This window comes from Mugil cephalus, chromosome 14, assembly GCF_022458985.1.
Source record: "Mugil cephalus isolate CIBA_MC_2020 chromosome 14, CIBA_Mcephalus_1.1, whole genome shotgun sequence".
Taxonomy (NCBI): Eukaryota; Metazoa; Chordata; class Actinopteri; order Mugiliformes; family Mugilidae; genus Mugil; species Mugil cephalus.
This window is the reverse complement of record NC_061783.1, coordinates 22559891-22572623: the sequence shown is the minus strand read 5'-3', so window position 1 is coordinate 22572623 and position 12733 is coordinate 22559891. Positions and strand designations below refer to the sequence as shown.

At 38.8% G+C, this 12733-nt stretch overlaps 1 protein-coding gene across 1 annotated transcript in view; it reads right to left on the bottom strand.

Moving 5' to 3' along the window:
- The window catches only part of cacng7a (calcium channel, voltage-dependent, gamma subunit 7a), a 75149-nt gene extending 71187 nt beyond the window's left edge, over positions 1-3962 (bottom strand). Inside the window, exon 1 of the mRNA XM_047605840.1 lies at positions 3839-3962. The gene's annotated coding sequence lies outside the window, so the exon portion shown is untranslated. The remainder of the gene's footprint in view (positions 1-3838) is intronic.
- Between the last annotated feature and the right edge of the window lie 8771 nt (positions 3963-12733).

Sequence of the window (12733 nt, the reverse complement as noted above, 5' to 3'; positions counted from 1 at the left end):
CTGAAGGCAAAAGAGGATCCAACCTCTTACTAGCAAGGTGTACCTAATAAAGTGGCCAGTGAGTGTATACTGAGGCCGCTATTAATATGACCAAGAGATCTGAATCCATTCAGTCAATGTAACAGTCTGACAGACTGAAGTATACAAGTCTTTGTTCACGCTGTGAGAGTCTGTCCATCAATTCATATACAAGTCATTTCTTTTCATTTTCCATTTGCCTGCCAGCACACAAACACAACGGCTCTTGCATATCAATGCAGGGGGAAATGATTATTTCTTCAGAGGGGAGTCTCTCACAGAGGAGGAGGGGAAGGAGAGGGAGAGATGTGGTTGGATTAATTTACTCTGCGGAGAACTTTTCTTGTTCGTGGCGTCTTAATAAGCACCAGAGTTAAATGAATTATCACCTTCACAGGATCTCTGACACCAAGTGAAGCTGGAGGGCTTTTCAAGGTGGGGAACGCTGCGAGAACACGGAGGAACTGATAAAGTTGACAACTGCAACTGCAAAACGGGGGATTCGCCACGTGAAAAATGTAACACTTTTAATGTAGTTACACACGGTTACAATCAGCAAAATGAAAAGCGTTTGCAGTTTGACAGGTTTGCCCCAAGGATTAAAACACCTCAGATCAAAACCTGCTTCACAAACCTGATGAGAGACAGTTTCTAATTAAATATTCAAGCCCCTCAAACGCTTGTTTAGCACAAAATAAACTTTGGGGAACTGACACAGTTCGATTTGTAAATCCAGAAAGTTCCCCTGGAAGTTTTCAAGTCTCTTTGTTTTCTCAGATTCCAATTAATGCACTAAATGCTAAATGAACACTCGTGTTGTGTGTGATTATTTAGTTTAGTCTTAGTTTATTTGTTTAGCACAAATTATGTGCAAGGTAGGAATGAAGGCTTTACAGTTTGTACAGAGTTCCACACCTAGCCATACAGAACACACGTTACAGGCTGAACATGGATGATTCCAAAAAGAAGCGACGACTTGGATCACCAGCAGGAAAGAAATCATCTATCATGAAAAGACTGTCAAAATCTATCAACAAGGGACCAGTGAGGGTTCACGTAGATAGATATTTTTTCCAGATGCTTTTTAAAAGCAGCCCAGATTGTATAGAGAGTATCCAGCTAGCTGAAGTGTCTGTGGTTACGGCCACTGAGTGGCAAAACGTGACCTTGGAGATTAGCAGCATTAGTTTGAATCATAGGCTTTAACAGCGTCAAACTGTAAAATTAATTTAAACAAAATATTAAGAGCTGTTGGGCAACTGACTGAACCAACAGTAAATCTGAAAAGAAGTCAGATTTACTGTTACAGGCTCCTGAAAGCCAAAGTAAATAGATGCTACAGTATTGTATGACTAACATTACTTCTCAGTAAAGCTCTTAGCGTTAGCATCTTTTATTTAACTACATTTATCATAACTGAAATTACCTAAAACTGACTTAAACTGAGGCTAATCCACTTTTCTAAATCCATACTAGTTCGTATGGATCATTGTCGAGTCCAATTGTCCTTAATTTGATCTGATAATCCACATTTCCCTGGTCTCGCTGTATTTACTGATACATTTCACCATGTTTTTTTCAGTCAGGGGGTCATGGTGTCAATGCATACCTTCTTCATTTCATGGGTTCCCTTTAAAATTACTTACATACCCTTAAGGCCCTCAAAGACCTCATAGTACCATATTGTCCCAAATATCACTTCAGTCTCAAAGTGCAGGACTATTTGTGGTTTCTCGAGTTTTAAAAAGCAGAATAAGAGGTAGAGCCTTCAGCTGTCAGGCTCCTCTCCTTTGGAACCAGCTCCCTGTTTGGGACGATGCACTTAGCACATGTCCTCTAGTGTCTTCTCTCTGGCACCGAGCTCTGACTGTGTCAGGGTCCTTTCTACTACCTTTTCATTGAAGATCAGTCATTCCACCTCTGATTTGACAGTCAGTGATTCAAAAAGTGCACACATCAAATAAAAAAAAATGCTCAGAGTTGGTGGATGGAGAGATAAAAAAAAACAACAACAACAACAACTAATGATAATAAATAGGTCCCTGCATTAAACCAAGATTCATACAGGTGTATGTGACATGACTCTATTCAGGTCCTGGATCCCTCAAACCAAAGAAACTTTGAATATTGATAGTAAAATAAATAAATAAATAATGTAATAATAAAAATAAAAAGCTGCAATGGTTGTTTGGATTAGATTTAATTTAAATAATAATATGGAAGCATCTATGGTTTGGGTTGCAAGAGAAGAAAAATATGGGTTAAGACCTCATTTAATTTTTATTAAGAGACACACAAATTCCACAACACATTTACATGTAGCTGATATCTGACTATTTCACAGTCACTCGGCGTACAGAACCTGATAATTGTCCAAAAGAAACAATGCACGAAGGGGAAAATGACTCCATTATTCACCTCTCTTTCACTCCGTGGTGTGTGACAGGATTGCAATTATACTGGGCTTCATCTTCAAGATGCAGAAGTCAAGCAAACAAATAAATAGCCTGTCGCAAATGCATTGGTGCAGTTTATTTTCTGAAGAGATCAGACTGAAAATCTGAAAAGTATTTCTAAAACAAGGCCCTGGTTTGAGTGTTGGTGGGCTCAGCTGAAGGCTGCAGGGACTAAATAACTCCTGACATCATTAGCGTCATCACCCAAGGTCAGACATTTATGTGATCGAACCATGTGTTCAAGTGGATTAAATACCAGTTATAATGTAGTGGTTTCAACCTTTTTGGGATCCTGTACTGCCTGCATATTTATGATCTACTCTGAGGCCCCCCCATAACAATAACCTCTTTCATCATGCAGCTTCGCTGCTTGGACCCCGATAACTACGGTACCAGTGAATTGACCAAACTGAGCGGAGGGAACATTTGACATCATCACCCAGACTGCATCACGACGTAAACAACAGCGACAACCCACGAGTGAAAATATAAATAGAAGTAATTAGAGAGAAAAAGTAGTAGCCTGTAGTTTACGTAGATAAAGGTCTCAGGCACATTTGAAATACGTGGTGCAACATTTAAAATAATCCTATTTCTATAAATGTCATATGATATAAGAGAGATATTTTATTTGCAATTACCCAGAGTTGATGGGCAATTGATGTTTTGAGGTCTCATTTTATACCGGTACACCACAGGAACATTGATCATCTGACCAGGTATAAAATACTATAGAGACCCAGACTTGAGTAAAAGTACAAGTACTCTATCAAAAAAGTGACTTGAGTAAAAGTTGAAGTGTTGTTTAGGCACCACACTTAAGTAGAAGTACTAAAGTATTCAACATTTTTTTTACTAGTAGTTTACTTTCATATTTACTTCAAGTACTGAACGTAAAAGTACAAGTATTGTGTTTTGTAGTTATTAAAGAAAGAGGTCAAAAGTTTGAATATCATTGTTTATATTACTTCAAATGTTAAGTCTAATGAACTCACAATACTTTTGATTGTAGCAGCAGCACAAGGACAAAAATGTACAAGATAGAGAACATGTACGTACAGTCACTAGCCTGTTGTGTCGCTATGTTCAACTTTGCCGTAAACTGATGAAACATAATGTTAGTGAGAGCTCCCACCATTGAGACATTGAGAAGTTACAAAGTTAGCTAAAGTTAGCTAGGTAGCTAACGTGAACTCGCTAGCTAGCTAGCTAATATTAAGTTAACTAACGTTAGACTCTAATATTACTAATATTCACCAACAGTAACCATAACTTTGATATACAGTTTTCTATATATGAGCGCCTTGCTAGCTTGACGTTAGCTAGCTAGCTATCACTATGGCTTTAGCCCATTTTAGCTTTACCTTGGAGCAGACGTATGTAGCTTGTTTAGTTTCTTAGATTTAGCTGGAGTGGGTCCTTCCTCAATGTTTAATCCACTTAAGGCTCCGCTCCTGTTGGGAATAACATGACTGTACCTAGTGTCCCACCACACCGCTCCACCTTTCCGTTTGTCGGAGGTCGGCAGCTTAATGGACCGTGTTTACATAGTAACGGTTGCTAGATGTGTGATTGGATGATGGCTGTTTGGGGGCGGGGTTTTGAGAAAGGTCAGTTGTAAGGAGTAACACATAAAAATGTATCGTAGTAAAATATTAAACTTAACAAAACAAAAAAATAAATAAATAAAATAACACTCCAGTCGAGAACAGAGAGCATTTTAATATTTAAGTATACTACTGAAGTAGTTCTACTTAATTTAATATACATCTGTTCCAGCTCCACACAAAAATGCTTCAGGAACAACTCAAAACAAACAAACAAACAAACAAAAAAAAAACATGAAGCCTGATTGTGGTATATTCTCAGATGCAATTATTGCACTTAATGATACCTGAATACTTATGTCTGCACCAGCTGTGCTTTTACAAAAGAGTTGGTGGAGGAAAAAAATTTAAATCTGCAAATGATAATGAAAGGTCTCTGCATTACAACAAGGACGGACAAGGAGCAGCACAAACTGTACAATAAAGTATGGCCCTAAGGAATAATTAACTGATTATTTTTTGTGACATGTTCTGACACTGGAACACCTGATAGTACTTCACTATGTGGGGCATCTAACAATTGACCCCCAGACGCAGACACAAGGACTGAAGGGAGCTGGGAACAAACTGGGCTCTGGGTGAAGGTTGGAGTAGCAGGGCTGAAAATTAGACAGGTGCCGTTAGTGCCAGGGTAGCAGGTCCAGCTGGACCGGCAGGGAGGTAGCGGCAGACCTGGGTATATGTAGAGACCTTGATTGCTGTGATGAGGTACAGGTGGTGTTGATCTGCTCCGACTGCAACACACCTGCTTCCACTCAAACAATCACTCACACAGGAAGAAGGAGTGGGGGCACCTGAGGAAGCAGTGGATGTCAAACTTTTTTTCTTTTTTTTTGACTGTTTTACTGAGATTTTATTTTATTTTAATCAGGTTCTTTTTACTTGTGGATCTTCAGAGTGTTTTTTATGTGCAACTAAACTACAGTGACCAAGCAATTTCCCATGTTTAGCTAAGTCTAAGTCTGTTTTCAGGTCACTGTGGCGTTATCAGTCTAGTATCTGTCAATATCAGTCAACTTTTATTTATATAGCACCTTTCAGAACAAGTGGATGCCATCCAATGTGCTGGACATCTTAATTGACAAAAATATATAAATAAGTGGAACAAACAACAAAAACAAAAAAAGGACGCAAAGACTAGTGCACATTGTAAAAAGGACACATTAAATAACAATATGTTAAAATAATAAAAGATCAGTGTAAATAAATAAGAATAAATACATAGAAATCGATGACATATAAAAACATAGTAAGATATAAGAACATTAAAAATAAAAATGAAATAAAATGCAGAATAAAAATATAGAAACAAAATTAAGATTGCAGTAAAAAATATATAGCGTTGTGTGATGCCCCTCCCATGCTTTCCTAGTATTGTCCCAGAATTATTAAGTTTTTACTTTGCAGTCTTGCTTGCTGTACTTCTATAGATCCGACATTTACCCAATTAATTTTTGTGTTGCCTTGATCTTGGCCTTCAACCCTCTTTTCTCCGTGGAAGATACTTCCCCTGCTATAGCAGAGTGTCTCAAGGTTCCCTGTTCCTGTGCAGATAGTGGTTATAGGGATTGTTCATAATGCTTCATGCAAGACTTTCAGAAGGTCCTTACTTATGCATAATTTATGTTTTTGCGCTAAAGTGTCACAGACGTCTACAAAGAGTCCAAAATTAAACGATCCCTTTCCTTGCTTGAGGCTTTAGTAAAGGCATTCCAACTGCACAGTTGTTCATTTTCCGTTGACAGGTCTCAGGCTGCACAAGATCGTGGCAGGATTCAAACGTCACACAATAATAGATTGCCCATACGGCATGAACACAGCATGACTATAACATGATCCCTCTGCAGGAACCTGAATGGCTGGCAAGGAAGAAGGGCATTAAAGCAACAGAATGATTTAAGAAATTTAGAAGAAGAGAAGAGGAACTGCCCATAGGAGCCATTTACTTCATTTTAGTTTATGATTTGAACTTTGCTTTATGTGAAAGACATGTTGATGTTTTTAAGTAAAAGTCTGCACATAATATTTTACTTTGAAAATCACACAGATCCACTCATGTTTTCCAACGAAGGACTTCCTGCCTGAATGATTCGATCTACTCGTATGGACGCGGTTTCCAAGCATCAAGTGGTGGAAACACTTGAATTGCCACGATCTACTGCAGAGCTGCACTACGGCTAATTTAGGGTCACCAATTAGCCTAACGAGCATGTCTTTGGACGGTGGGTGGGAGCCAGAATACCCGGAGAGAACAAGCAAGGATTACAAGCAAGAACCTTCTTGCTGTGAGGCAGCAGTGCCAACCACCACACCACTGTACCGCCCAGGACAATTGTAATGGAGTGCATTGAACACACATCAAGACACCGTGCTTCAGCTGTCAATTTTGATGCAACCTTTGTTTGACCATATGCCTCTCTCCCCGTTCAGAGTTTGATTCACGACCTCCTCCTCTGCTTATCGTCAGCCAGATGCCACAGTTTGAGGGCCCGTCGTCCCATTTCCATGTGTCAGTGCGTGTTGTGCTCTGATGCCATATACGTGATATGTCTCTGCTCCGCTGTCACTTGTCCCTGACGTGTGATGTCTTGCTCTGACTGCCGGATGTTCAGTCCTCAGAGGAGCTCAGCAGATTCTGAATCAGGGCGAGCGAGCTATTCCCAAGACAAGATGCTTTCAAAGCATCATGTAAGGTGGAAGGTGGAAATTTAAATCGAAGAATGGAACTCAGTGATGAATATTTTTTTGGCATGATTCAACTTGAATTTAATGAATAAGTAAGTGCTGCTTCTGTCCTTCTAAAATTAACATAGAAAATGTTTATCCTCCAAAATGTACTATTAACACTTACATCTCAGTATCATTGTATCCTATTAACTGTGCAACAAGATAAAAAAGATGTACTTCCATAGAACAACCTGCTTAATTCTTTGGGACTGGCCTCAAATGTTACATCAACATTTAATGTCAACCAGCAGAGACATTAGCATTTAATCTGAGCAGTGTTTCTGGCAGCCTGGTGAATATAGAGACAATATTCACTTTCTTTTTGCTGCTTTTTTGATCTCCTCCCACTGGAGGCTTCACTATGGTCGCAAGATTTTCCTGAAATATGGTTTTCTCCTGCTGGAATCACCATATCATTGACTATGAAGTGGGGTATACTACCCATCTCACTCCTCTGTGTGATGTTTTCTTGTGTGCAGAGTAGGGGTTTGTGGAAGAAGAAGGGTCATTGTAGTGCTAGCAGCGGTTCATCAAGTGTGTGGAAATACTTCACTTAAGATTCAGTTAACAACTTCACCAAATGCCCTGTGGTGACAGAGAGACGAATCCATGACTTGCTCTTGAATTTCATTGCCTAAAGTTATTAGACCTTTAGCTGCTATGGAAGTATTCAGAGATACAATGTTTTTTTTTTGAATCCTGGCTACATTATCCTTTCTTACAACACCCTGTGAAGTGAACACTATTGACAGTGCCACTTATATAGGCATACATGTCTGCAGGGAACAGTACTGATAAGCTCATATGTTTATGTTCAGTTCTATTAGTTGACATTGTTGCTGTGGTTGTGAAGCATGTTTTTTTTTGTCCTTAATGTCAGTGAATGCATCATGTGAGAGATGGAAGTTATGGTAGAGTTCAGAGTTTGCCAAGTTTGCTCTAAATTCAACTTTCTGAATGAGGTCCTTGTCCCAGTTCACATGCAACAGAGAAAACGGAATAACTGACGGGAACATGTCCTCCTCCTCCACACTAGGTGGCGATCTGTGTCTTTTCAGCAGGTTAATACAGCCCCCTTTCCGTTTGACCTATTACATCAAATAATAAACAAGAGTTGTTCATGCAGCCAACCAGCATTTCGAACAAAAATGAGATGGATAATAGTGTTGCTTTTTAATCTGTGCGCTACTTATGGTGCAGATAGATGGCGCTATCCCTCAGATGGTTCTTCTACCGGCTCTGTTTACCTTCTTCTTCTTCTTCTGCATCCAACCAGCAGTTGTGGAGCATGTGCACACGTATTGTCTAGTTTAAGTCCAATTAAGTCGTATACATGCCGGAGAAAATCTGTTTCCAATCTCATTATCTCCGTGTCTGAATCAGATAAGGAGAACTCCAATTTTAGTCGGAGTAACACGTTTACGTGCACTTTCAGTATGTTGTCCAGTTAAAGTCGGATTAAGGCAAAAATTCTTTTTTTTTTCTCGCGAGTGAGGTGAAGTTGGCTGTTGCTTCCGGTAGTTCCTTTGCTGTCTGCTTGAAGTGTCTGGCCGTTCAGATTCACAGATTCCTGGAGCCAAAGAACCAAAATAAATGAGCAAAACGAGTCTCTCCCTCTGGAACTGTATCCGACTTGATTTAATGGAACAAATCATCAGTTTAAATGACACAAAGTGATTTGATTCAATGTTGAGATTAAAAAAATATGTCTGGAGACGGATTTGAATCATCAGAAATACCCCGCAGAGTATTGCACGGCCCTGAAATGTGCTTTCAAAAATTCAGACGCCTCAATTTGAACTCATAAATGTTGCTTTGAGAAATGCATGAGCCGGCGATGGAAATTTAATGTTGTCTGTGTTTCTTTTTAAAGTTCAGCTCAGGTCTCGGCTGAAAGAGTTACTATAGAGACTAATGGAAAAGAAATGATGAAAATCCAATGCAGCTGGCAGAGAGCAACCAGCCCATCTCTCTTTCTCCCCTTCTCTTCTCGAATTTATACATTTCCACTCTCCCTCTCATTCCCTATTTTACCTCATTCATCTTCTCCACTGGACCAACAGCACCCCCTGACCCCTTCACGCCTCGCCCTCTCTGCTGCAGCAATATCAGTACATTTGTACTGATATTTGTCCGTCATGAGTAGTGCTCCATATTTCCACCAGCCTCCATTTGCCTCATTTAACTGTACATTTAGGCACGCTTAAAGTTGATCGGTGATTTGCTAATGGCCAGAAAACACATTAAATGTTTACTTTTAAAAGATGAACTGTAATTTTACTGTAATGTAAAACAAAGAAGGAAATAAATAACTGCACTGCTTTTCTATTTGTATTCATTCGTATTTTTTTTTTAAGATTGTTTCGACTGTTAGTTCTTTTTTTGAAATTGTCATTTCTGTTTATTTTCTCATATCATTTGCATGTTTGGAACAAATCGCTAAATCACATTTTCTATAACCACTTCTCTTCTGCAGGATCTGAGGTGGGATTGATAATATCACCGATTTCCTTCCTGATTCGATACTGATTCAGACTGGTATCAGCAATAATGATCCGATACCGACACGTTGTGTAAATCCACCCTAATGTGACTAGTAAACCTAAAAAGTAGTGTATTACAAATCATAGCTTCATAAAGAATACAAGACATCAGAGTAATTTATTCATGTATTTTAAACTCTGAAGTATATTGAGGTAGTGGCCTCATTTACTATATAGTCGAGCTAATACAACAACAGAAAAACCAAACAGAGACACAATCATACAAAATATGTGAAAACGCCGTTTCAAATTCATTATAAAATGAAACCTTGCATCTTAATTGTGACCCTGTTCTCTCCTCTTCTGTCCTCATCATAAATGTCTTGTATTCTGTGTTGTGGTTTAACCTGAGGTGTTTCACAAGGTTTGTTGTGTTGCCACAACTCAGTAGTTTAGTAACTTTCCACTGTGTTCCTACATTACCTCCAATGACTGAAGTATCACAAGTATCAATATTTTGATTTGAGAGTCGATTTTAGAGCATGAAGACCTGGTATCAGAAGTATTGATATGTCAGTATTGATCTGCCCACAGCTAGTACCTGGAGAGAACATGCTAACTCCACACAGAAAGGCCCCAGTCTGGAACCCAGAGCCATCAGTGCTAACCACCAAAGAAATAAAAGGATCTGTAGTTTCCAGCTCTTTCATCATTAAAAGGATGCAGGAAGTGATGCTTTCAAAGTCAAACTTCACATCTCATTAACACAAAAGTGTGAAGCAATAAAAATACGGCCATAGAAAGTGACAAAGCCAAAGAAAGGAAGTAGCAAATAGAAGAAATAGTTAAGAAAAATTGGCCTTAACAGGCGATGAAGAGTTCGGGAGCGTTTACGTCTTTTTCCATCAGCCTTTTCTTTTTTCTCCACCAACCGTCTCCCTCTCTCGGCTCTGCCTATCTGTCTATCATCCATTTCTCTCAATCAAAATAAATAATACCTCCCCTCACATCCCTCTAACTCCCCAGCTCTATCTTGGTCTCTCCCATTTCTCGACGTGTCTCTCTCCGTCTCTATCTTGGCCTGGTTTTCACTTCACCTTCCACAGATAGAAATACTCAACAGCACGTTTTCTTTGAGTTCCATTATATATATATATTTATTTTTGCAAAGGCACTAAACCGTATCCAAAGCAAACATAAATATATCCTCGCCAGGAATACAGTCTCAAAACAGCATTCGTACTCTCACGGTGCAGCCTGTCATCTATATCTATCTGAGGTACAACCCCAGAGGAAGGAGTCTTTTTTTTTTCCCCCAGACAATATGTGACAAAACTGACAATCTTACTTTACAGCAGTTTTCTGAGATAAATACGGAGTCTGTCACGTCTGGTGCGCGGCTGGTGTTGAGGAAAATCTGTGAATCTGTGAGGAAACAGTGAGGAGGTTGAAGTGTTGCTTTTATACAAACATTTACACAGAAAAATGATTTTTTTTTCTGATTTGATCTCAACGTTATCTGCAGCCAGAAAACATTTTGTTCCCGTTCGGAAAACAGATTTTTCAGCTGATATTTTTTTTATGATGCGATTTATTTTTGTGCTGCAAGAAAATGAGGCAGTTTTCAAGACTACTGCATCATTTTATAAGTGTGATGGATTAAGGTGTTTAATATGTTTTCTATCTGAATAATGGAATAAAATGTTTTTATACTTAAGTTATGGATATGACAAACATAATGTTGGAAACGTCTATATCGATGGGCTTTCTTCTGCAATAAGACTATAAACAGTTACCAGACATGGATAAACCTGACCACCCTCTCCACCAGATGATAGATAGACAACGGAGCTCCTTCTCCAAGAAAATCAGACAACGTTGTCTCAAAAAACGCTACAGAAAATCTTTCCTGCCTCAAGCCATACGCCTGCTCAACTCCTCGTCTGTATGTGACAGATAACACTATGGACATTCCTTTTTTTTTTTAATGTATTCTCTTATTTCAATTCACTTATTTCATCTGTCTGCCTGTCTAATACAAATCTTTTGGCTCAACAAAGAAAATAAATGCAACAATTTCCATTAGTGTTTTTAAGTTCCAACAACTTCTAACCAAAAGACAGACTTGCTTAATATTTGCTAACGATAATTTAAGTTGATAACTCATAAAACTAAAGTTGTTCCAAACTATTTCTTCACGTCATTTGAAATAAATGTTTAGGTGTCTTGTGCTTAGTTATCAAAGTTATGAACATAGTTTTTTTAAGTTAACCCCATTAAATAATGTATCGGTTTTGTATAGCACTTTATCATAGACGCTCATAGACGCTTTGCATTGGATACATTATTCATTCGCTCACACAGTCGCATCCTGGTGGTGGTAAACTACCTCAGTAGTCACAGCTGATGGAAAAAAACACCAAACATCATTCAATCATACACGTGGTCTGGTATCTAAATTTGATGACTATTTAATAGACCCCTTCACGGTTTGGAAACAGTGTGACATTTTTTTGAGGGGCGGGGCTTAACTGGATGCAAAACATCTCAAACACTGTAGCTTGTAGACGCTGGGTAGCTTGTGTCAACGGGCTGTTTTGGAGAGAATCGTGAGGAAAAGGTATATTTTAGAGAATATACTAATATACTCACTCTCTGAGACCGAGACTGTTATTTTAAAAAGTTGACTGTGATTGACGGGACTATATTCACTGAACCACTCTCACTCATGAATGATGAAGTCTGGTCTGTCTTTACCAGGTGAAGCCTCTCCAACAAAGATATTACAAGAAGTAAGTGGAACCACTGTGGAGGGTGACATAGTAAACGCAACTTCTGCTTGGACACCCCTGAAAGACTTAGCTAATGTTGCGCTACCTAGCAGCTAGCATTAGCTAACCTAAATAAGAATTAACTTAACATTATTTCAACCAGGTTTATTCGAACACATAACGTTATCCAGGCTGAAACTGATGATGCTTTACATATTAATCTGACCTGATATCAAGTGTGCACGTTGTTTTAATGCGTCCTTTCTTTTAATCACCAAAGCCAAACCAAAGTCGTCTACGACTGACAGTGGACGGTATGTGATAAAATGTTAGAAAAAAAAAGTAAGTGTTTTTGATTTTTCTGTTTTGGCCCCAAAAAAAATACAGCAAGACGATATTTTCCTGGTTGACAGTGACAGTGTTTATCTCCAGCTAATGTTGTGATGTCACAATGATGTAGGCCATGAAGGGGTCTATGACAGAATGGACAAAACATCCAAAAATAAACAAACAAAGAGAAAAATGCTTCCACCAACAAACTGTTGCTTTGACATGGGCACATTCTGAATGACTGGAAGCTCTGATTGAAGCTCCTTTAACTGACAAAAAATAAAAACACAGGAGCTGAAACTTCATCAGGGTGAAGTGAACTTCCAGTGAACTGTGACGTT